This window comes from Mustelus asterias, chromosome 19 (genome assembly GCF_964213995.1).
Source record: "Mustelus asterias chromosome 19, sMusAst1.hap1.1, whole genome shotgun sequence".
In the NCBI taxonomy this organism is placed as follows: Eukaryota; Metazoa; Chordata; class Chondrichthyes; order Carcharhiniformes; family Triakidae; genus Mustelus; species Mustelus asterias.
Window position 1 is genome coordinate 78,164,904 of NC_135819.1, and position 25,078 is coordinate 78,189,981.

General features: G+C 45.0%; 1 protein-coding gene across 4 annotated transcripts in view; it reads left to right on the forward strand.

The window, feature by feature from the left end:
- Positions 1–4,334: 4,334 nt before the first annotated feature.
- prkcq (protein kinase C, theta) overlaps positions 4,335–25,078 on the forward strand; it is a 171,339-nt gene continuing 150,595 nt past the window's right edge. For 3 of the 4 annotated variants that reach the window (XM_078235931.1, XM_078235935.1, XM_078235932.1), the window contains exon 1: positions 4,335–4,438. The gene's annotated coding sequence lies outside the window, so the exon portion shown is untranslated. The remainder of the gene's footprint in view (positions 4,439–25,078) is intronic. The other variant, XM_078235933.1, reaches the window with a different exon arrangement.

Below are 25,078 nucleotides of genomic sequence, written 5' to 3' on the forward strand. Positions count from 1 at the left end.
GACTTACTCAGTTAATGGTAGGGTGTTGGAGAGAGTTGTAGAACAAAGAGATCTAGGGGTTTATAACTCCTTGAAAGTGGACAAGGTGGTGAAGAAGGCATTCAGCATGCTTGGTTTCATTGGTCAAACATTGAATACAGGAGTTGGGACGTCTTGTTGAAGTTGTACAAGACATTGATAAGGCCACACTTGGAATACTGTGTACAGTTCTGGTCACCCTATTATAGAAAGCATATTATTAAACTAGAAACAGTACAGAAAAGATTTACTAGGGTGCTACCAGGACATAATGGTTTGAGTTAGAAGGAGAGGCTGGATAAACTGGGGCCTTTTTCTCTGGAGTGTAGGAGGCTTGGGGGAGGTCTTATAGAGATCTGTAAAATAATGAGGTGTATAGATCAGCTAGATAGTCAATATCTTTTCCCAAGGGTAGTGGAATCTAAAACTAGAAGGCATAGGTTCAAGGTGAGAGGGGAGAGATACAAAAGGGTCCAGAGGGGCAATTTGTTCACACAGAGGGTGATGAGTGTCTGCAACAAGCTGCCAGAGGTAGTAGTAGAGGCAGGTACAATTTTGTCTTTTAAAAAGCATTTAGACAGTTACATGGGTAAGATGGGTGTAGAGGGGTGTGGAGCAAGCGCAGGCAATTGGGACTAGCTTCGTGGTTTAAAAAAAGGGTGGCATGGACAAGTTGGGCCCAAAGGCCCATGCTGTAAACCTCAATGACTCTATGACTCTACTCATTCTTGCCTTGGAGGTTGGAATAGAATCCTTGCTGCTCTCTGGATCTTTTAGACCTGCTCTGTTGAGATCTGATGGTGGTCTTTTGATAAGGTTATCTCTTTTTAGATGTGATGTGGAGGTGCCAGGGTTGGACTGGGGTGGGCACAGTAAGAAGTCTCTCAACACCAGGTTCAAGTCCAACAGTTTTATTTGGTAGCACCAATCTGATGCTGTTCTTACTGTGCTCTTTTTAGATGGCGACAGGCGACAGTAACGCTAAAATCAGAATCACACCAGACTCACCACCTTATTAGAGTATGAGCGGGCTGGGTTGGCTGATTCGCCGCTGGAACTGGCCCGTGAGGTTGGCTGGCGCCCCACTTTCCGCTCCAGTTATCGCTTTCAGGGTTGGAGCAAGGCGCGGGTCTCTCTCTTCCCAGCGACTTGGACTTTGTCTGAACGCTTGATCAGATTTCAACAGGGGGGGGGTGTGGGTGGAATTTAAACAGCGGAAAGGAAACATATACAACTTGCTGGCAAACTGAGGTCATATTTTCCAAGATATCATTGGAGCCACAAGTTTCCGAATCTATTGAAGCCACAGGCTTTGATCAGGCATAACCTTTCCTTTATATAAAAAAAACCTATACAGAAATAACATAGGGTCAAAAAAAACATACGATAAAATATCAGGCTGCGATGGTTACTGGGAATCTCCAGAAACATTTTGATATAAAGATGCCCTGAGCTGATAGCTATTTCTGATCTGTGTTGCATTTTCCAGTGAAACTAATCAGCAGTTTACACTGACATGTGGGGTATTCTCTAATGTTAATGATTCGGCATTATTGCTTGACATGTTATTTTAAATTATTGTACATATAATTTGATTATAAGTTTTAAACTTTACCGCCAGCAGGTAAATACTGAACTGTATTTATGAAAGCATTTTCCATTTAGAAATGTCATTGTATCTGGGGAATCATTGATCATTCAGATATGGACATGTCTCTGCCCTGCCCAGGGCTGGTTGGCAAGCTCCCACATCTCTCTCTCACCCTCCCTGCCTGTCTCCTCCCGTGTGCCATGCTCAAGGAATCAGACCCCGGGGTTAGATCATTTATTTTGTTTTCGGGGCAACGCGTTCGCTTCTCAAACAGCAGTCACTCTCACTCACTCACTCTCTCCCCCCTGTCTCTGAAAGGCGCTGTTTGATTTCATTCTAATTCCCCCGCCTGTGTGGGTTTTAGTTTAGTCGACCACAGAGGCACCATTTGAAAGGCATGTTGACAAAATTCAAACCTACACACACACACACAAATCTCCTTTAAATAACAAAGTGTGTCACAGAGTTTAATGTGTCTGGAACTACCCTAATTAGTAGATGCCAAACAGCAAATGGTACTCATAAAATTGGAGCTCATTCTGGTTCCAGAGCACCTTCTTAATAACGAGGAGGGGGGGATATGATTTCACCTTAATAACTAGGAGGGAGATATGATATCATTTTCTTAATAACTAGGAGGGAAATAGAGTCATTGTTCAACATTCTCTTAAGGTTAACACGCAGTTTCAGTCGGCAGTTAGGAAGGCAAATGCAATGTTAGCATTCATGTCGAGAGGGCTAGAATACAAGAGCACGGATGTACTTCTGAGGCTGTGTAAGGCTCTGGTCAGACCCCATTTGGAATATTGTGAGCAGTTTTGGGCCCCGTATCTAAGGAAGGATGTGCTGGCTTTGGAAAGGGTCCAGAGGAGGTTCACAAGAATGATCTCTAGAATGAAGAGCTTGTCGTATGAGGAATGGTTGAGGATTCTAGGTCTGTACTCGTTGGAGTTTAGAAGGATGAGGGGGGGGTCTTATTGAAACTTACAGGATGCTGCAAGGCCTGAACGTGGAGTAGACGTGGAGAGGATGTTTCCACTAGTGGGCAAATCTAGAACCAGAGGGCATAACATCAGGCTAAAGGGAGTTAAAACAGAGATGAGGAGGAATTTCTTCAGCCAGAGCGTAGTGAATCTGTGGAACTCTTTGCCGCAGAAGGCTGTGGAGGCTGGGTCATTGAGTGTCTTTAAGACAGAGATAGATAGGTTCTTGATTAATAAGGGGATCAGGGGTTATGGGGAAAAAGCAGCAGAATGGGGATGAGGAAAGTATCAGCCATGATTGAATGGCAGAGCAGAATCGATGGGCCGAGTGACCTAATTCTGCTCCTATGTTTTATGGTCTTATGATGTCGTATGAGGAATGGTTAGAACCATAGAACAATAGAAAATTACAGCTCAGAAACAGGCCTTTTGGCCCTTCTTGTCTGTGCCGAACCATTTTTTGCCTCGTCCCACTGACCTGCACTTGGACCATATCCCTCCACACCCCTCTCATCCATGAACCCATTCAAGTTTTTCTTAAATGCTAAAAGCATTTACCACTTTATCCGGCAGCTCATTCCACACTCCCACCACTCTCTGCATGAAGAAGCCCCCCCTAATATTCCCTTTAAACTTTTCTCCTTTCACCTTTAACCCATGCCCTCTGGTTTTTTTCTCTCCTAGCCTCAGTGGAAAAAGCCTGCTTGCATTCACTCTATCTATACCCATCAAAATCTTATACACCTCTATCAAATCTCCCCTCATTCTTCTACGCTCCAGCGAATAAAGTCCCAACCTATTCAATCTCTCTCTGTAACTCAGCTTCTCAAGTCCCGGCAACATCCTGTGAACCTTCTCTGCACTCTTTCAACCTTATTTACATCCTTCCTGTAAATTCGGCCTCACCAATGCCTTATATGAGGACTCTGGGTCTGTATTCGTTGGAGTTTAGAAGGATGAGGGGGGATCTTATTGAAACTTACAGGATACTGCGAGGCCTGGATAGAGTGGATGTGGAGAGGATGTTTCCACTAGTAGGAAAAACTAGAACCAGAGGGCACAACCTCAGGCTAAAGGGATGATCCTTTAAAACAGAGATGAGGAGGAATTTCTTCAGCCAGAGAGTGATGAATCCGTGGAACTCTTTGCCACAGAAGGTTGTGGAGGCCAGGTCATTGAATGTCTTTAGGACAGAGCTAGATAGGTTCGTGATTAATAAGGGGGTCAGGGGTTATGGGGAAAAGGCAGGAGAATGGGGATGAGAAAAATATCAGCCATGATTGAATGGCGGAGCAGACTCGATGGGCCGAGGGGCCTAATTCTGCTCCTACGTCTTTTGGTCTTATGGTCTTATATCACCTTCTTAATAAGTAGAGGGGGGGGGGGTATGATTTCACATTAATAACTAGGAGAGGAGATATAATTTCACATTCCAGCACTGTAAATTAGGCTTGGAGATTGCAGACATTCAGTGTTGAGGGAAGGTTGTGGACTCCAGTTGAGGATGGGGGGAGGTGGGGGTGGACCCTGGGAGAGGACATTGAACTTCTGCATTAGGGACAGAGCTGTACAGTTCTCGGTGTCAATTTCAAAGCGGTTGCCAAGTGAAAAAAAGACCATCGTGCCTTGATTGACGTGCCTGCTGCCCAATCGCACGCCCCGCTGGCCATTCACCCCGCCCACGCAGTGTGTGGGCCACCAATCACTGTGGAGGGGAGGCGGGGTTTCTGCCGCTGGCTACATTTGTGACCAGACACATGTTTTGTTACATTCAGTGGTTTATAACCCCACATCAGGCGTATTGCGAGGGGAGAGATTCTCTACATATTTTTTCACCTAAAGAACGGTGAGTCTGATTTTGTTTTTTTTTCTGTTGGGGGGGTTGGGATAAGATTCGTTTTGAGTGTTTCTAAGATTACTTTCGTTGGATTGAGAAATAATCTGGAAGCATTTTGAAAGAAACTAAACCCGTTTTTTTTTCCTCTATTAAACTAATAGTGGGATTATGATTCCTGAGCTGTTTCTGGAATATGCCAAACTGTGTGACTTTCACTGTATGGTCAGTCGGTGTGTTTGCAATTAATCCTGCACATGTTTTGGGGGCAATGTTTAATCCGACAAGCACTTGGTGTGAAATGTGGGACATCAAAAGGGTTGTCATGACTGTGAAACAAGTGTTAACATAACACTATTAGCCACAAGTGATCCCAGTCCCCCTGTTCGATATGGCACCGGTGTGTGTGCCTAAACTTGTCTGTGCTTGTTGGAAACATGGACAGAAAGCGGAAAGTGCTTTTAGTTTATGTGGGTCCTTCGTTTCATTGAGTTGTGGCAGGTAAGTTGTTCTGTAAACGTCCATAGGGAGTACACTTACCTGGATTGCATTTTCTACAGTTGGTGGATGTAGTTAAAGTAGTATCCCTGAAGCCACACCTGTGGCTATGGTCAGTGACCCCTTTAAACTGGACTTGCCTCCCTGACAAAGAGTTCGACAAACCTTGTTTTGTTGCTTGCAAATCCAATGTTGTGTCAAAACGCATCATTACGACGTGAGGGACAGTGTTAATTGTCAAAAATTGGAATTCTCAAGAAAGGAAGTTCCAATGACTGACCAGGGGCCACAGTGTGATGGTTTCAGCAGACCTCCCATTCCAGGGTTGTGTTACCACGATACTCCTGCTTGCAGCTCCCTTGAGGATTCACAAGGGTTGACAGCACCAGAGGTGACATTTTAGGAAGAGTCACCCATGGTTCTTCTGCCCAAAATATAAACCCTACTTATGTCCTTTTAAGGGAAATCTGGATCCTTAGCCATTGTCATATTTCAAAGCTATCTCCTTAGCTGGTCAGGAGTGAGGAATGTTTTGACATTTGAATGTCAATGCCACATGAACGCAGGCTAATGTATATTTTCTGTTATTGTGAGGAATAAACAGTTCCCACTCTTAGCAAGAATGCCAAAGCCATTTCTCTGTGCCCGCTCCCTTTAGATGCTTATTATGGAGCCCGCGAATTGCTAAAATGGATGAAAATGTGGATACCAAAATCCAGGGCACTTTGAATTGAAGCTATCGATACTCAATTTATTACAAAGATTGTGATAAAATTTAAAACAACTCTCATCGAGAATGCGAGATCTCACACTGCTTCATGAAAATAGCCAGCTTGTTACTGTTGGGAATGATATTTGATTTGATTTGATTTGTTTTATTATTGTCACATGTATTGGTATACAGTGAAAAGTTTTGTTTCTTGCGCGCTATACAGACAAAGCATACTGTTCATAGAGAAGAAAAGGAGAGAATGCAGAATGTAGTGTTGCAGTCATAGCTAGGGTGTAGAGAAAGATCAACTTAATGCAAAGTAAGTCCATTCAAAAGTCTGAAGGCAGCAGGGAAGAAGTTGTTTTAAGAACATAAGAATCATAGAATAATAGAAACCCTACAGTACAGAAAGAGGCCATTTGGCCCATTGAGTCTGCACCAACCACAATCCCATCCAGGCCCTACCCCCATATTCCTACATATTTTACCCACTAATCCCTCTAACCTAAGCATCTCAGGACACTAAGCGCAATTTTAGCATGGCCAATCAACCTAACCCGCACATCTTTGAACTGTGGGAGGAAACCAGAGCACCCGGAGGAAACCCATGCAGACACGAGGAGAATGTGCAAACTCCACACAGACAGTGACCCAAGCCGGGAATTGAACCCAGGTCCCTGGAGCTGTGAAGCAACAGTGCTAACCACTGTGCTACCGTGCCGCCCAATTCTCAGAACATGAGAATTAGGAGCAGGAGTAGGCCATCTGGCCCCTTGAGCCTGCTCCGCCATTCAATAAGATCATGGTTGATCTTTTCATGGACTCAGCTCCCCTTACCTGCCCGCTCACCATAACCCTTAATTCCTTTACTGTTCAAAAATGTACCTATCCCTGATGGGGATAGATTTGTGTCAGTTGGTACATGAACTCAGACTTTTGTATCTTTTTCCCGATGGAAAAAGGTGGAAGAGAGAATGCCCGGGGTGTGTGGAGTCTTTAATTATCCTGGCTGCTTTGCCGAGGCAGCAGGAAGTGTAGACACAGTCAATGGATGGGAGGTTGGTTTGCATGATGGATTGGGCTACATTCACAACCTTTTGTAGTTTCTTGCGGTCTTGGGCAGAGCAGGAGCCATACCAAGCTGTGATACCAGAAAGAATGCTTTCTATGGTGCATCTGTAAAAGTTGCTGAGAGTCAATAATGGAAATAAATAAAATTTAAAATACCAGTTCAAATAAAACATACCAACTGCTATGCAAAGAAATTTAGATTCTTTAAATTATTTCGCAGGATGTGGGTGTTGCTGGCGAAGCACAGCATTTATTGCCCATCCCTAATTGCCCTCAAGAAGGTAGTGGTGAGCTGCCTTCTTGAACTGCTGCAGCCCATGTGCAGTAGATACACTCACAGTGCTGTTAGGGAGTGAGTTCTCGGGTTTGATCCAGTGGCAGTGAAGGAACGGTGATATATTTCCAAGTCAGGATGGTGAGTGGCTTGGAGGGGAACTTGCAGGTGGTGTTGTTCCCATGTGTCTGCTGCACTAGTCCTTTTGGGTGGTATTGACCACAGGGTTTGGAAAATGTAGTCAAAGGAACCTTGGTGAGTCGCTGCAGTGCATTTTGTAGATGGTGTATACTGCTGCCACTAGGCGTTGGTGGTGGAGGGAGTGAGTGTCTGTGGATGGAGTGCTAATCAAACGGGCTGCTTTGTCTAGGTTGGAATCGGGCTTCTTAAATGTTGTTGGAGTTGAACTCATGGAATCATATAATCCCTGCAGTGTAGAAGGAGGCCATTCGGCCCATCAGCTCTGCACCGACTCTGAAAGAGCATTTTACCCACTTCCCCCCCCCCCTCCCCACCCACCGCCCCCCACCTGCGCCCCACCCCCCCAATCACCCTATCCCTGTAACCCCATGTATTTACCATGGCTGATCTACCTAACTTACACATCTTTGGAGACTGAGCAGCAATTTAGCATTGCAACTTTGGATTGTGCGAGGAAACCAGAGCATCTGGAGGAAACCCATGCAGACATAGGGAGAACGTACAAACTCCATCAGGGCATGTGGGGAGTATTCCACCACACGTGTGTTTTGTAAGTGGAGGACAGGCTTTAAAGAGTCAGGAGGTGAGTTGCACTCTGCAGAATTGATAGCCTCTGACCTGCTGTTCTGGCCACACTAAATGGATATATGGATATATGTAGTTAGATGTTCACTTTATAATGGCTTTATAATACATAGAATGGCTGGGGCACAGAAGGGGGCCATTCAGTCCATTGTTCCTGTGCCAGTTCTCTGCTAAAGCAATTCACCCAGTGCCCTGCAAAATCAGTCCTCTTCAGATAATGATCTCATTCTCGTTGGAAAGCTGTGATTGACTCCGCTTCCACCACACTGTCAGACAGTGAATACCAGAGCCTAAACATTCACTGTGTAAAAAAGCTTTTCCTCATGTTGCCATTGCTCTGGTTCCTCTGCTTATCAATCTTTCCGTCAATGGGTCCCTATCGACTCAATCTAGACCCCTCCCGATTTTGACCACCTTTAATCTATTTCCTCTCAGAAGAACAGCCCTTGTTTCTCTGATCTATCCACATAACCAAAGTTCCACATCGCTGGGATCATTCTTATGAATATCTCCTCCACCCTCAATGCCTTCACATCCTTCCTAAGCTGTGGGGCCTAATACTGGAGACAATACACCAATTAAGGCTAAACCAGTGTTTTATACAGGCCTATTGTAACTGCTTTGATTTTGTATGCTCATTTATAGGATTCCTTGTGCTTTTTTAGTTGCACTAACAACCTTCCTGTCACTTTCAATAATTTGTGCACATGTACCCCAGGTCCCTCTGCCCCTGCACTCCCTTTAGAATTATACCCTTTATTTCATGTTGTCTCTCTGCAATTTTCCCCCCATAATGAATCAGGAAACACTTCTCTGCATTAAATTTCACCTGCCGCTTGTCCATCTGTTCCACCAACTTTTTGAAGTTCTACACTATCCTCCTCACTGTTCACAATACTGCCACGTTGTTAGTGTCACTGGCCTCTGCTTGTTGATTTGATCCAACTCAGCTTCGCTGCTCCTCAAAACCACCAAGAATCACAGAATCTCTACAGTTCAAAAGGAGGTCATTTGGCCCATGAGCCTGCGCCGACAACAATCTCACCCAGGCCCTTCCCCCATAACCCCACGTATTTACCCTGCTAATCCCCCTGATGCTTAGGAGCAATTTAGCATGGCCAATCCGCCTAACCCGCAAATCTTTGTGGGACTGTGAGAGGAAACTGGAGCACCCGGAGGAAACCCACGCAGACCTGGAGAGAACGCGCAAACTCCACACAGACAGTGACCCGAGACTGGACTGGAACTTGGATCCCTGGACCTGTGAGGCGGCAGTGCTAAGCACTGTACCACTGTGAGGTTGTGCCACCACAGCCTGACATTGCCTCCATTTAAGATTGCCATGACTTCCACTGAGGTAGGAAACAACTTTGGTATAACCACACTGACCGTCGCATTTTAAATGTGATTCAATGGTTTGGAAACATCACTTGATGATTGTTGGAAAACCCCATTTGAATGAATGTTCCCTTATTGGCGGAAAGCCACCAATGAAAGTACAGGCTTTCCATCATCTCTGGTCCACGAGACCTTTGGCTCTGGATGAAGGTTTGTCAGTCCTGTTGTGAAAATTAAAAGTTTCAGCACCAAAATCTAAACCTCTGGCTGGATGTAGACACTGGACCATATTCTGGGAACTCATACATTCCACATTTCTATTCTGCAACTATATCAACTGTGAATATATTAAAAGGCAATGACAATGATCTGGTCAGTTGGTTTATATTAATAGTGCAGTACTTGCAGCAACAGTAACTATGCCAACATGCATTTTCATTTGAGAGGAATAGACTTCCATGATACCTTATGTAAATCAAACTATATGTTCTGATTCAAAGTTCAGTTGAAAACATTGTTATACTCTCAAAACACACCGACTTGTATGTTTCAATAACTTCCTTATCCCTTCCTTATCACTCATTTCAAAGCCTCTTAAAATTATCACAGAATTGTTACAGTGCAGAAGAAGGCCATTCGGCCCATCAAGACTGCACCAGCTCTCCAAACAAGCATCATGACTTAGTGCCATTCCCCCACTTTTCCCCGTACCCCTGCACATTGTTTCTATTCAAATAATCATCTAATGCCCTCTCGAATGCCTCCATTGAACCTGCCTCCACCACACTTCTAGGCAGCACATCCCAGACCCCAACCAGTCAGTCAGTGTCCTCTCATTCTTGATGCTTTTCCAAGCAGGAACATTTTCTCCCTATCTTCTCTGTCCAGCCCCTTCATGATCTTGAACATCTCGGTTCGATTCCGGCCTTCTGACTGCCTGGGTGGAATTTGCACGTTTTTCCCATGTCTGCGTGGGTTTCCTCCGGGTGCTCCGGTTTCCTCCCACACTCCAAAGATAGGCTGGTTAGGTGGATTAGCCATGCTAAATGTGCAGGATTACGAGGATAGAGTGGGGGGATGGGCCTGAGTAAGATGCTCTTTTGGAGAGTCAGTGTAAACTCGATGGGCCGAATGACCTCCTTCTTCACTGCAGAGATCCTATGATTCCATAATCTCTATCAAACCACCACCTTCTTCTCTCCAAGGAGAATAGTGCCAACCTCTCCAATCTATCCTCAGAACTAAAGTTTTGCATCCTTGGAACCATTCGAGTAAACTTCTTCTGCGCTCTCTTCAATGCATTCACATCCTTCCTATATGTCTTCTTAGCCATAGTTTCATCAATCTCCAGTCAATGAACTCATTACCCCTCTGATTAATTGTTGTTAGATGTTATATTATATGAGGGGCATTGGACTACTGTAAGTTATTGCCGTATATACAGACAGTAGCTTTGAAGTGAGGCCTGTTTATATCCTTGTCAGTTCACCTGCAACCTTTAAGCTTCATTCTGCTCAGTGGAAAAAGTTTGTATGTAACAAAAGTGAAATACTGTGAATGGCAGATCCTGAAATAAAACCAGAAATACAGGCAGCATCTGTGGAGAGAGAAAGAAACTAAATGTTTCAGGTTGGTGACCTTTTGTCAAAGCTTGAAGTTTGTACAAAAAACTAGTACAACCCGCATATGGGGAATCACGATCAAGGGCTGAATTCTCCCAGCGATGTGGAGGCGGTTTTCGATGTGAAAGTGGAGGTGGGGACTGAGGGTGTGTGGGTGGTGGCAGGGAAATTCAAATAGCTGGGCAGCCAGTTAAGGCGCCCACTTAAGGGCTATTTCCCAAACCCACTCGCATTTTCCTGATGTCAGATCACCTCCGCCTGGCAACTACTTGGATGCAGCCTCCTGGTGGCATGTCTGGGGCATCATCAGAGTCTCCTCCCAATACAGTGGAAAGGTCAGAAGCAAGACAGGACCACAGCTGTGGCCAGAATCAATCCTGTCAACATGTCCCCCATCCACACTGATGGCCCGAACGGCAGTGGCCCCCTCTTTATTTTATTTTTAAGTTCCTGCAGGCATCCAAAAACATCTCCATTTCATTGCACCTTCACATTCCCCTGCTGCAGGAAGGTTGTCATTAAACTGGAAAGGGTGCAAAAAAGATTTACAAAGATGTTACCAGGTCTGGAAGGTTTGAATTATAAGGAGAGGATTCAAACCTTCCAGACTTGGTAACATCTTTGTAAATCTTTGTAAATCTATAAGGAGAGGCTGGATAGGCTGGGACTTTTTTCCCTGGAGTGTAAGAGGATGAGGTGTGACCTTTATAAAGGTTTATAAAATCATGAGGGGCAGAGATAAGGTGGATAGCCAAAGTTTTTTCCCCAGGGTAGGGGAGTCCAAAACTTGAGGGCACAGGTTTAAGGTGAGAGGGGAAAGATTTAAAAGGAACCTGAGGGGCAACTTTTTCACACAGTATACAGAATGAGCTGCCAGAGCAGGTGGTAGAGGGGGATACAATTACAACATTTAAAAGACATTTGGACAGCGGGAATAGGCCCAACCTACTGATTTTTAGCGTGATTCACGCTGAGGCTTGCAGTGCACAGAGTGTGGGAGATTCATTATGAAACTCCCGCTGAAAAATCCAATGTGATTTACTCCAATTTTTACGCAAATTCGACACTTAGAATTCTTTTGGGAGAAACCCACCCCCCATGGGAGTCAGAACCTTGATCCAGATGTCAGGTTCCTGACACTTGTGGAAAATGCAGCCCCAAATTTCATCTTAGATGAAATTGAGTTCAAGGGCAAGTGTCATTCAGTCACGCATGTTATTCTGATTTGATATTCTGCTTTAGTTTTATAATATATATAGTTAAAGTAAAATGCTTAGTCTACAAAAGCAAAAAAGGTTACAGTGAGCCTTTACAAAACATTGGCTCAACCTCACCTGGAGAATGGTGTCCAAAACTGATTTGATTTGATTTGATTTGATTTATTATTGTCACATGTACTAACATACAGTGAAAAGTATTATTTATTTGCGCGCTATACAGACAAAACATACCGTTCATAGAGAAGGAAACGAGAGAATGCAGAATGTAGTGTTACAGTCATAGCTAGGGTGCAGAGAAAGATCAACTTAATGCAAGGTAAGTCCATTCAAACGTCTGACAGCAGCAGGGAAGAAGCTGTTCTTGAGTCGGTCGGTACGTGACCTCAGGCTTTTGTATCTTTTTCCCGAAGGAAGAAGGTGGAAGAGAGAATGTCCGGGGTGCGTGGGGTCCTTAATTATTCCGGCTGCTTTGCCAAGGCAGTGGGAAGTGTAGACAGAGTCAATGGATGGGAGGCTGGTTTGTGTGATGGATTGGGCTACATTCACGACCTTCTGTAGTTCCTTGTGGTCTTGGGCAGAGCAGGAGCCATACCAAGCTGTGATACAACCAGAAAGAATGCTTTCTATGGCGCATCTGTAAAAGTTGGTGAGAATCGTAGCTGACATGCCAAATTTCCTTAGTCTTCTGTGAAAGTAGAGGCGTTGGGTGGGCTTTCTTAACTATAGTGTCGGCATGGGGGGATCAAGACAGGATGTTGGTAATCTGGACACCTAAAAACTTGAAGCTCTCGACACTTTCTACTTCGCCTATTGATGTAGACAGGGGCATGTTCTCCTTTACGCTTCCTGAAGTCGATGACAATCTCCTTCATTTTGTTGACATTGAGGGAGAGATTATTGTTGTTGCCGCACCAGTTCACTAGATTCTCTATCTCATTCCTGTCTCGCCATTGTTTGGGAAACAGTGTAGCGTGCATAAGGATGAATGTAAAAGCTTTTGTAAGGGAGCTGAAAGATTTATGAAATGTTTTCCAGGGTTGAGGACTTTCAGTTATGTGAATAGAATTGAGAAGCTGGGGCTATATTCTATTAAGTAAGGATTTGGAAATCAGGACAATTCTAGGTGATGTGCCTGCATTGCTATGGCACCCATACACTTTTTACAAATTCTAGTGCTTTGGATATTGGTGGCAGAGGCATCAATGCTTTTTCCTTCACATGTCTGACCAGGAATCTCTCCTACTCTTACTTACCGACTGCCATTGACGTGTGTTGGAAGGATTTATGGGTTCAAACTCAACCTGTGTTCGGCCATGTTCTGAACTTTCTTGGCCGTTCAGCCCTGGGATGGTTGAAGTTTCTGGCTCAGAGACATGGATCCCAACCCCCGCTGTATCACATGAGGGTTCTTGACAGAGTAGATTGTGAGAAACTGTTCCTATTGGAGGAAGAATTGTGAACCAGAGGTCACAGGTTTTAAGTGATTGGTGAAAGAACATGGGAAAGTTGTCTATGCGATTGGTCGCGATTTGGAATGCACTATCCGAGAGTGAGGTGTGGGCAGATTCAATCGAGCCTTTCGAATAGGAATTGAAATCATAGATTCATAGAAACCCTACAGTGCAGAAAGAGGCCATTTGGCCATCGAGTCTGCACCAACAACAATCCCATCCATTCTCTATCCCCGTCATCCCACATATTTACTCCGTTAATCTCTCTCTCGCATCTCCGGACACTAAGGGTCAATTTAGCATGGCAAATGCACCTAGCCTGCACATCTTTGGAGTGTGGGAGGAAACCGGAGCACCCGAAGGAAACTCAGGCAGACAGAGGGAGAACGTGCAAACCCCACACAGATAGTGGTCCAAGGTGGGAATCAAACCCAGGTCCCTGGAGCTGTGAGGCAGCAGTGCTAACCACTGTGCCACCGTGCCACACATTGGATAAGCATTTGAAGAAAATGCAAGGCTAGCAGGAAGGGGCGGGCAAATAGAATTAGCCAAATTGCTCTTGCAGAGATCTGGCACATGCAAGACAGACCAAATGATATCGTTCTGTGCGATGATGATTCTACTCACTGTTCTGCTTTTATGAAGTAAAATGCAGGGGTGTTCCATCAAAATAATTTTCACAGAACCAGTAATGTGGAGAGGAAATAATCATAGATTGACACGGGGACCTATCATATAATTAGAAGCACAGTTGTTTAAGGGAGGGAATATTACCGTTTGCGATCCTTTTAAAACGCTGTGGCTTGGGGGAGTTACCACGCCCGCAGGTGTGATGAAGTTGAATTGGAAACGGTAGGCCTCTTATTATCTGTCAGGGATCAGGCTGTTTGCGTTGTGTGTGCATTGTCAGACTCAGCAATATATGACTGCCAGTTCCACCACCCTTCCTCCTACTCCCAGCGATGTGAACAGCACTCACTGTTTAAATTTAATGTTTCTCAATATGAATGTTATTTTCACCTTGTCTCTCCCCGTTCTAATCTAATTTAATCTCTGTGTGCTTGATGAGGGCACTCAGACAGTTGTTGGACCGAGTAGATCAGTAAAAGGCAGATCCCCGAGGTTGTCTTAGTAGCAGAGGCAGTCAATATTTTCCCAGTTCAGTTAGCTGCCTGTCCCAAAGGTCATTTTCTGATTGGGGTGGGGGGTGGGAGAGGGGAGTGGGGGGTGGGGGGGGCATCTGAATGGGCAGCACGGTGGCACAGTAGTTAGCACTGCTGTCTCACAATGCCAGGTTTTATTCCCGGCTTGGAGGTCACTGTCTATCCGGAGTCTGCATATTCTCCCCGTGACCGCATGGGTTTCCTCCGGGTGCTCTGGTTTCCTCCCACAGTCCAACAATGAGCAGGTTAGATTCATTGGCCATGCTAAATTGCCCCTTAGTGTCAGAGGACTAGCATGGTAAACAAGCGGGGCTACGGGGATAGGGGCTGGGTGGGATTGTGATTGGTGTAGACCCAATGGGCTAAATGGCTTCCTGCACTGTAAGGTTTTTGTGTTTTTGTGAATGTTCTCCAGACCAAGCAATTCCAAGGTGTGTGAGGCTGTTTGGTGTCCATTCTTACGGTGGAATATCATAGTTTCATCAGAGGGAAAAGAGCCAAAGAAACAAGAGGCATTGGTGTGAAACGTTTTCACTAAGTAGCTTCTAAAGGGAGTTACCTGTTTTTGAACATAAGGAAATAACAAACAGGAACAGGAGTAGGCCAGGTGATCAAGAAGAATAAAACCATTTGCTTTTCATTTCCTGAGAGTTTAAGAACCTATCGATCTCAGCATGTGATATATTCAATGGCTAAACATCGACAATCCTCTGGGGAGAGAGTTCCAAAGGTTCAGAATCCTAGGACAAAGACAGTTCACCTCATCTCAGTCTGATATAGCCAGGCCCTGATCCTGAGACAATGCCCACCATTCCAGACTCTCCAGCAGGGGAAATAGTCTCTCATCTTCTGCTCTTTCAAGCCTCTCGGAATCTCATGTTTCAATGGGATCACCTCTCATTCTTCTAAATTTTATAGAGTATGTAGGCCTAATCTACTCAGTGGCTCCTCATGGAATGGACCTATCTTGGCAGGAATCCATGTTCACTGCAAAGCAGGCTCGAGGGTCAACGTGCTCTACTCCTCCAATTTCTTATGAATCTATCTTGCTTTCCTTTGTTGCACTATTTCTAAAGGCAAGAAACCAAAATGGCACAGTGGCACAGTGTGGGCGGCATGGTGGCACAGTAGTTAGCACTGCCAACTCACAGTGCCAGGGACCAGGGGTTCAATTCCCAGCTTGGGTCACTGTCGCTGTGGAGTCCGCAGATTCTCCCCGTGTCTGCATGGGTTTCCTCCGGGTGCTCCAATTTCCTCCCACAGTCCAAAAGATGTGCGGGTTAGGTGGATTGGCAGTGCTAAATTTCCCCTTAGTGTCAGGGGGTAGCTAGGGTAAATGCATGGGGCTATGGGGATAGGACCTGGGTAGGATTGTGGTCAGTGCAGACTTGATGGGCCGAATGGCCTCCTTCTGCACTGTGGGATTCTATGATTCTATGATATATCTCTTGGGGCTAAAGGAATCAAGTGTTTGCAGGGAAAAGGGTCCAAAGATATGTAGGTTAGGGGGATTGGCAGACTAAATATGTGGGATTACGGGGATAGGGTCAGGGTAAGATGCTGTTTTGAAGAGTTGGTGCAGACTTGATGAACCAAATGGCCTGCTTCTGCAGTGTAAGGATTCTATGATTCTATGAAAACAGTACTCTAGATGAGGTCTCATCAAAGCCTTATATAATTGCAGCAAGACCATTGTGACTACCAGGGGAAGCCATGTTTGCTTTGCTCCTTTTTTGTTACATTTTCCCCCCTTTTTCTTAAGGTGTTTGTCAAAATTCGCCTGCTGCCCAAGAGGTAATGGATGGAATATGACAGTGGAGGGGAAGGCTGAGGGCATACCCTGGAAGAAATGCCAGTGCTGCACCGACTGACCTTCATGTGCTCGGGACAGCCTTGAGGAGGCGAGGATCAGATTCCCTCCCCCCTGACTCCTCGGGTGTAGGAAGTCCTGCCATCGGGAGCTGTCAGTCAGCCTAATTGGCTGGCAGCTCCTGCAGTCCCAGAACTGAGTAGTGGCAATGCCAGGCCCAGCGAGTAGGCCCCGGGTTAATGCAGCCATGGTGTGTGAACCCAGGTCAGTCTTTAAATGGGCAGGGATCAAGTCACCTGGGATCAGGCCTGGGGGTTGGAGAGGAGCAATGTTTGGAGGCCAGGTGTATGGACCAAAGCAGGAGGTAACATGGTGAGGGCGATGCCCCCAATATGGACAGGGCACCCTCCCCACATCACCCCACTCTGGAATGACGTGCCCCCACATTTTCTTCTCATCTTTTCAACAAAGCAGTTTACAAATATGGCCTTCTGCCCGCGCTAGTTATATGGCAGCACGGGCAGCGTAATGTTCAGGTTGGTTGGCTTGTTAAGCAGCTCAATTGTCCATTTTTTTATAATGGAGAGCAGGAGCCTACCCTTTTACTTAGAACGGGTCGGGGGTCAGTGGGCCAGCCACCTGATATATTTTACTTGCTCCTTTCCCTGGGGATAGGGCAGTGGGCCAGGCCTGGGTAAGGTACTCTTTCAGGGAGAATCGCTGCAGACTCGATGGGCTAAATGGCCTCCTTCTGCACTGTAGAAATGCTATGACTATCACACATTCTAATTCGGCCACTATACTGTACCATCTCCGTGCAACTCTCTGCCATATACCTGATGTTGGAGGTCTCATGGCTTAATTCTAACTGTGTTACAGTAGTTGATCTTAGCAGTGTGGTGTGAGTGGTACTACAACTGACTTTGTTGGTTCTCATCCAGGGCTCCCAATCCCAATTGCTATAAAAAGTTTGCAGAGTCACCTGAGGACACTGTTGGACTTAGCTTCCCCATCATCGCAATCCAATAACCAGCTAACATTCACTGTCCACAATGAGACTTGGTCACTTGATTGGCACTGCAGATGGCTGGAACCTACACCAGCACAAAGTTGCAGAGCAGGAGAGGTGAAAGTGGGGTTTTCTTTGGAAGCTGTTTGAAGAGATGTTGTAATTACTCCTTTCCAGTCGGTGTGGCAGCCAGTTCTTTAATTATCAGCAGACATTTGGCACAAACCCCTAACCAAAAACAAAAGAGACACTATCAGAGGAACACACCTGCGCATTTTTTCAAAAGTAAACACAGTCGTTTCAAGCACCGTGCAGGATGTAAGCTAACCACTAACTACAAGCTAGAATACAGGAAGCCTTGATATTAACATGGTAGCTTCTTAACTGTGTCATCATGACGGCTGGGTGCAGGCTTTATCCGATTAAAATCTGCCATAGTGTTTAATTTTGCAAACCGCTCAATAGCGTTGTAGCTGTTTTTCATTCTATTAGCCAGTTCCTTTCTCTCATTTTGAATATTGACGATTTAAAGCAACTCTGCGCCAATCGTGTACAGAGAGGAATTAACATTGACTACACTTGGATGAGACAAAGCAGCTTTACGTCAAGTAACAAACTTGATGCCAAACTTGCGATTGTGAAGATCTTGTTCAAGAAGTGGAAAATGCTTAGTCAGTTTCATTCCCAAGACAATGAATGGTCTGCACACCCCTGGAATACTTTAATCTTTGCCTAGTTATATCATTCAGAGTCACTCAACAGCAAAAAAAACAAAAAGCAAATTTGTAACCAAGAGAAAGAGTTCTTTAGACATTTCATAGAAAAGAAAATCATAGAATCCCTACAGTGCAGAAGGAGGCCATTCGGCCCATCGAGTCTGCAACGACCACAATCCCACCCAGACCCTATCCCTGTAACCCCACATATTTACCCTGCTAGTCCCCCTGACACTAAGGGACAATTTAGCATGGCCAATCAACCTATCCCGCACATCTTTGGACTGTGGGAGGAAACTGGAGCACCCGGAGGAAACCCACGCAGACACAGGGAGAACATGCAAACTCCACACAGACAGTGACCCAAACCGGGAATCGAACCCGGGTCCCTGGCACTGTGAGGCAGCAGTGATAACCACTGTGCCACTGTGCCGCCCTATATTTGAAATGATATAAAACCATAAGACCATAAGATAGAGGAGCAGAATTAGGCCATTTGGCCCATCGAGTCTGCTCTGCCATTCAATCATGGCTGATAAGTTTCTCAGCCCTGTTCTCCTATTTTTTTCCCCGTAACCCTTGATCCTTTTATCAATCAAGAACCTATCTATCTCTACCTTAAATACACTTAATGACCTGCCCTCCACAGCCTTCTGTGGCAATGAATTCCATAGATTCGCCACCCTCTGGCTGAAGGAATTCCTCCTCATCTCAGTTCTAAAGGGTCGTCTGTTTACTTTGAGGCTGCGTCCTCGGGTCCTACTCTCTCCTACTAATGGAGATATCTTCCCATGTTCACTCTATCCAGGCCTTTTATGATTATGTAAGTTTCAATGAGATCCCCCCTCATCCTTCTTAACTCTATCGAGCACAAGACCCAATGCTGACATTGATACAAAAACACAAAATGCTGGAAAATCTCAGCAGGGCTGACAGCATCTGAGGGTAAAGAATAGACGTGGAGATGCCGGCGTTGGACTGGGCTGAACACAGTAAGAGTTTTAACTTTAACCTGGTGTTGTTAAAACTCTTACTGGGTAAAGAATAGAGCCAATGTTTTGAGTCTAGATGACCTTCCATCAGAGCTAAGAGCAAAGAGAATCAGCAGAGATTTATACTATTGGGGTTGGGGTGGGGAGGGGGTGTGGAATTGGACAAAGGGAATGTAAATAAGGATGCAGAAGGCTGAGAAGGTGCTAAGAGTATCCATTAAATGGTCAGAATGTGTGAATGGCAGAACAGAGGAACAGATTGTTAAAGGACTGCCTGAGGAATGTGGCACTGAAGGGGGTGCGGTGGAAAGAAGGAGAGTTGGAATGGAGAATGGAAAGATGGAATGAGAAAGAAGGGTGATAAAATGGATGAATGAGATGAAATGAAATAGAATAAAATAAATGGAAATGGGGTGAAGGTGGAGGAGAGAGTTCATGCTCTGAAGTTGTTGAACTCAATGTTCACTCTGGAAGGCTGTAAAGTGCCCAACTGGAAGATGAGATGCTGTTTCTCCAGTTTGTGAAATGTCAGCATCTCATTTGTTAGCTGTGCCGTTACAATGAGGGACCTCTGATCCTCTTCAACTCCTGACACTGGCAAAATCAGCCAGACCTGAAAGAGAAACTTGTCTTTGTACACAGTCAAAACCTTCTTTTAATTTAAATGACCAGATAGTTCGAACTTGTCGCTTTGTTTTGTTCTGCTGCTTAATTTGGATTACTGGCGGATTCGAATTTTCTCAACACAAAGAAACTGGATTTTCAGAAATAGACTCATGCACCTTATTGTCCTTTCAAAAGCATCTCGTTGAAGTACCCTTGTAATTAGTACTTTGGAATGGAATGGCCGATTGCTGTTTCCTCTATTGATTTGAAGAACTTATAAGCAGACATGAAATTTGTTTGCTGTTAAATGGACAAACACAGCATCCGTTTTGTACACAGCAAGATCCCACATGTAGAAATCTGATGAAGTGCCAAGTAATCTGTCCCTACTAGTTGGTTGAGTGAGGGTTGCTGATGGAAACCTCGGAGAATGTTCTACTTTTCTTCACATAGTGTACTGGGATCCTTAAAACATCCACTGAACTGGCAGACAGAGGCTTCTATCACCTCATGTGAAGGACAGCAGCTCGGTTAATGTAGCACTTCCGATGTACTGCACTGGAGTGTCAGCTCAGGTTATGTGCTCAAAGCCTGAATTGAGATTTGAATCATCAGCCTCTGTAAACCTCATTGCAGAGACAAAATAGTCATAGAATCCCTACAATGCAGAAGGAGGCCATTTGGCCCCTCAAGCCTACACCAACCACAGTCACACCCAGCCCCTATCCTTTTAACTCATGTATTTACCCTGCTAATCCCCCAGACACTCAGGGGCAATTTAGCATGGCCAGTCAACCCAACCGCACATTTTTGGAGTGTGGGAGGAAAGCAGAGCACCTGGAGGAAACCCACACAGACACAGGGAGAACGTGCAGACTCCGCACAGACAGTACCCAAGCTGGAATTGAACCCAGGTCCATGTTACTGTAAGGCAGCAGAGCAAATGGGTGGATTGGCCATGCTAAATTGCCCCTTAGTGTCCAACGATGTGCACGTTAGGTGAATTGGCCTTGCTAACTTGCCCCTTTGTGTCCAATGATGTGCAGGTTAGGTGGATTGGGCATGCTAAATTGCACCTTAATGTCCAAAGATGTGCGTGTTGGTTGAATTGGCCATGCTAAATTGCCCCTCAGTGTCCAAAGATGTGCAGGTTAGGTGGTTTGACCATGCTAAATAGCCTGTTAGTGTCCAAGGATGTGTAGGATACGTGGATTGGCCATACTTAATTGCCCCTTATTGTCCAAGTTGTGCTGGTCAGTTGGATAGGCCATGCTAACTTTCCTCTTAGTGACCAAAGATGTGCAGGTTAGATGGATTGGCCATGCTAACTTTCCTTTTAGTGTCCAAAGATGTGCAAGTTAGGTGGATTGGCCATGCCAAATTGCCCCTCAGTGTCCAAAGATGTGCAGGTTTCATTCCATCGTTTCTACTGTTGATTGAAGAATCTGTGAGAGGAGATGGAATCAGTAACGGAATTAAACCATTGGGGTCACATTGCAAACTATTGCAAAGAAACCAGTCTGGCAGGCGTTCTTGAGTCTAAAAGCAAAGATATTACTGAACTAAAAACAAACCAGGTAAAGATATAAAGGGCGGCACAATGGCACAGTGGTTAGCACTGCTGCTTCACAGCGCCAGGGACTCAGGTTCAATTCCAGCCTTGGTCATTGTCTGTGTGTAGTTTGCATGTTCTCCCCATGTCTGCATGGGTTCCCCTGGGTGCTCTGGTTTCCTCCCACAGTCTAAAGATGTACAGATAAGCTGGATTGGTCATGTTAAATTGCCGCTTAGTGTCCAAAGATGTGCAGGTTAGGTGGTTTAGCCATGCAAAATTGCCCCTTAGTGTAGGTTAGGGAGATTAGTGGGATAAATGGATGGGGTTACGGGGATATTGTGCAATGGTATAAATTCAATGACCGTCAGTAAAATGCTCTGTCGGAGAGTCAGTGCAGACCAGATGTTCCGACTGGCCTCCTTCTGTGCTGTAGGGATTCTATAATTGACCATGCTAAATTGCCCCTTAATGTCAGGGGGATTGACAGGGTAAATACATGGGGTAGGGCCTGGGTGGGATTGTTGTCGGTGCAGACTCGATGGGCTGAATGGTCTCCTTCTGCACTGTAGGGATTCTATATAATTCTACGTAATGCAATGACTACAATCCTCAGTTGCTAAAGTTCAGTGTCTCTCGATAATCTTGAGTGAAGAATATTAAGAAATGAACTAGTGATTCTAAATCAGTTATTTTTGGAAATCCTCCTCTGTCCCATTATGCAGCCAATCCTTACTGTAAAAATATACAGAGTGATGCACTGTTAATCTTTCGACAATCATTTCAATAATGGAAAACCCAGAGTGAGGAGAGATCATTCATTCCGATGAAACCAATGTTAGGTCGTGTCCATGGTGCTCATTATGATTTTGTGCTATTGTGTGGGATGGATGATAGCGAGTCAGCAGCCGTTCTACATCTCTTCTGGTTTTTATTACCACTGTAAGAAGTCTCACAACACCAGGTTAAAGTCCAACAGGTTTATTTGGTAGCAAATTACCGCTGGCAGCCATTGACTTCACGCCATTGCATAATATCAAACTAACTCTGCCTATTCCAGTGCAGACTTCTCCATCCAACCAGTTGATCTCAGACTTTGAGAAACTCTAAATTCCTTTTCCGCCAAAAAAAATCATTTGAAAATACCAAGCAAACTTGGTGACAAAACTGAAGCTTGTCTTGTATTGTTTTTTGAGGGTCTTTGTGTCTGGTGAGGACTCATGTCAGGACCTATCCTTCCTCTCACTCCTCAATTAATCATAGCAGGGTTTTATATCATTTATAACGATGTCGGTTAGAATTCAATATTTCTCTTTATGGTGGTTAGCACTGCTGCCTCACAGCGCCAGGGACCCAGCTTCGATTCCAGCCTAGGGTGACGGTCCACGTGGAGTCTGCACGCTCTCCCCCCATGTCTGTGTGGGTTTCCTCTGGGTGCGCCGGTTTCCTCCCACACTCCAAAGGTTAGGTGGATTGGCCATGCTAAATTGCCCCGTAGTGTCCCACAACGTGCAGGTTAGGTGGACGTGCAGGGTTACAGGGAGACAGCAGGGGAGTGGGCCTGGTCTTTAGGAGAATTGGTGCAGACTCGATGGGCTAAATGGCCTCCTTCTGCACTGTAGGGACTCTATGGTTCCAAGAATCGTAGAATCATAGAATCCCTACAGTACAGAAGGAGGCCATTTGGCCCATCGAGTCTCTCACTGACCACAATACCACCAGGCCCTATCCCCGTAACCCCACATATTTACTCTGCTAGTCCCCCTAACACTAAGGGGCAATTTAGCATGGCCAATCCACCTAACCAGTGATATGATTCTATGATTAACTATTTATATGCTGATTGCAAATAAACCAGTCTGTGCTTCCCACATTGCAACTGTGACCACACTTAAAAAGATAATTAATTGCATGCGAAGCACTTTAGGAAGTTCTGAGGTTGTGAAAAGTGCTACATAAATGTGCGTCCTTCTTTCTATCGAGTTCCTTGTGACCTGTGATGGAAGGTATGCAGGAGTTATTCCCGGAGTCAACGCAGAATTGGATTCAACTGAAGGTGGCTGGATCTCTCCCTTCCCTCCTTCCCAAATCACCAGCCATGTACTGTAACCTCCACCGCCGCCTCCTCATCTGACCCAAAAAATGACTTACCCCACATTATGTTCATGAAGATAGTTCTGCATATTCAAACAGCTTAAAGGATAAAATTGTTCTGTTAATGAAAAATACAAGTTTGTAAAGTTAAAGTTTATTTATTAGTCACAAGTAAGGCTTACATTAACACTGCAATGAAGTTACTGTGAAATTCCCCTGACCGCCACACTCCGGCACCTGTTTGGGTCAATGCACCTAGCCAGCACGTCTTTCAGACTGTGGGAGGAAACTGGAACACCCGGAGGAAACCCACGCAGACAGGGAGAATGTGCAAACTCTGCACAGACAGTGACCCAAGCCAGGAATCGAACGTGGGTCCCTGGTGCTGTGACGCAGTGGTGATAACCACTGTGCCACCGTGCCACCCCCAGTTTCTTTACAATTAAAGGATCAGCATGGTGGCACAGTAGTTAGCGCTGCTGCCTCACAGTGCCAGGGACCTGTGTTCGATTCCCGGCTTTGGTCTGTGTAGAGTTTGCATGTTCTCCCCGTGTCGCGTGGGTTTCCTCCGGGTGCACCGGTTTCCTCCCATAGTCCAAAGATGTGCAGAGTAGATGGATTGGCCATCCTACATTGTCCTTTACATGTCAGAGGGACTAGCTAGGGTAAATGTATGGGGTTATGGGGATAGGACCTGGATGGGATTGTGGTCGGTGCAGACTTGATGGGTCGAATGGCCTCCTTCTGCACTGTAGGATTCTATGATCACTTTCTTAAGAACTTTTTATTTCCCAAGTTTGTCAGCAAACCTGTGATTGAAGTTTCCAGCAAAGAGAGAGTTTCACCTTTTGAGCTCCAATCTTTCTGACTAATCACACGAATGGAGAAACAAGCACAATTCCAATTTTAAAAGGGCAATCAAGAATCATGTACAATTAAAAACCTAATTGGCAGCAATGTATTGGGGATCTTCTAATTATGAAAGCATTGTGTCCAGTAAAGAAATATCATATTCACAACTTTAAACATGGGCTGCATTTATAGAATTTGCTGAAACTGCTTTTTCGTTTAAAAATGGACATTAAAGGTTGCAAAGTTGGCTGTCGAGGGTTAGGTGGCTTAAGCAAACTCTGCACAGATTCAGAAGTATCTCAAATCTCTGAAGACTTCCTGATTGAATGACATGGGTGCCTCCCTTTAGTGGACTTACCAAGATGAAAACTATTTGTGGAATTCATAGCTATTCACCACCCATGTATGGACTTACCCAAAACCCAAAATCAATGAACTTCCAAACCTACTGAATGCAAGCTCAATATGCAACAAAGTTACAGAAACCAATTGGATCATTAGTAAGTGTGAATGGCCACTGTCCATTCCCCATTGTGTAGGCTTCGAGCTTTATATCATCCCGGATGGACAATAAAGCAGGTGGTCACATGACTAAAACTGTCTTCAGCTAACCAATATTACTTGCTCCAAGCACCAAGGAGAGACCAGTCAGTCTGCAAACTGCACAGCAATAAACAGCAGCAGAAGAAAAGATAGTAACACCTATGGCTTAGAACTGGAGACTGCAGCATTGCAAGATGTTGAAGCCTAAGCTTTATCAAGGTCATCAGTACAGAAAACCATCCTTCGAGTAATGAGACGACAAGCAATTAAGTTTGTGACCGGCTAGAAATCCAGCTCTTTGTGAGAATCCTGCATCGACTTTGATATCCAACTTTGGTTTTGA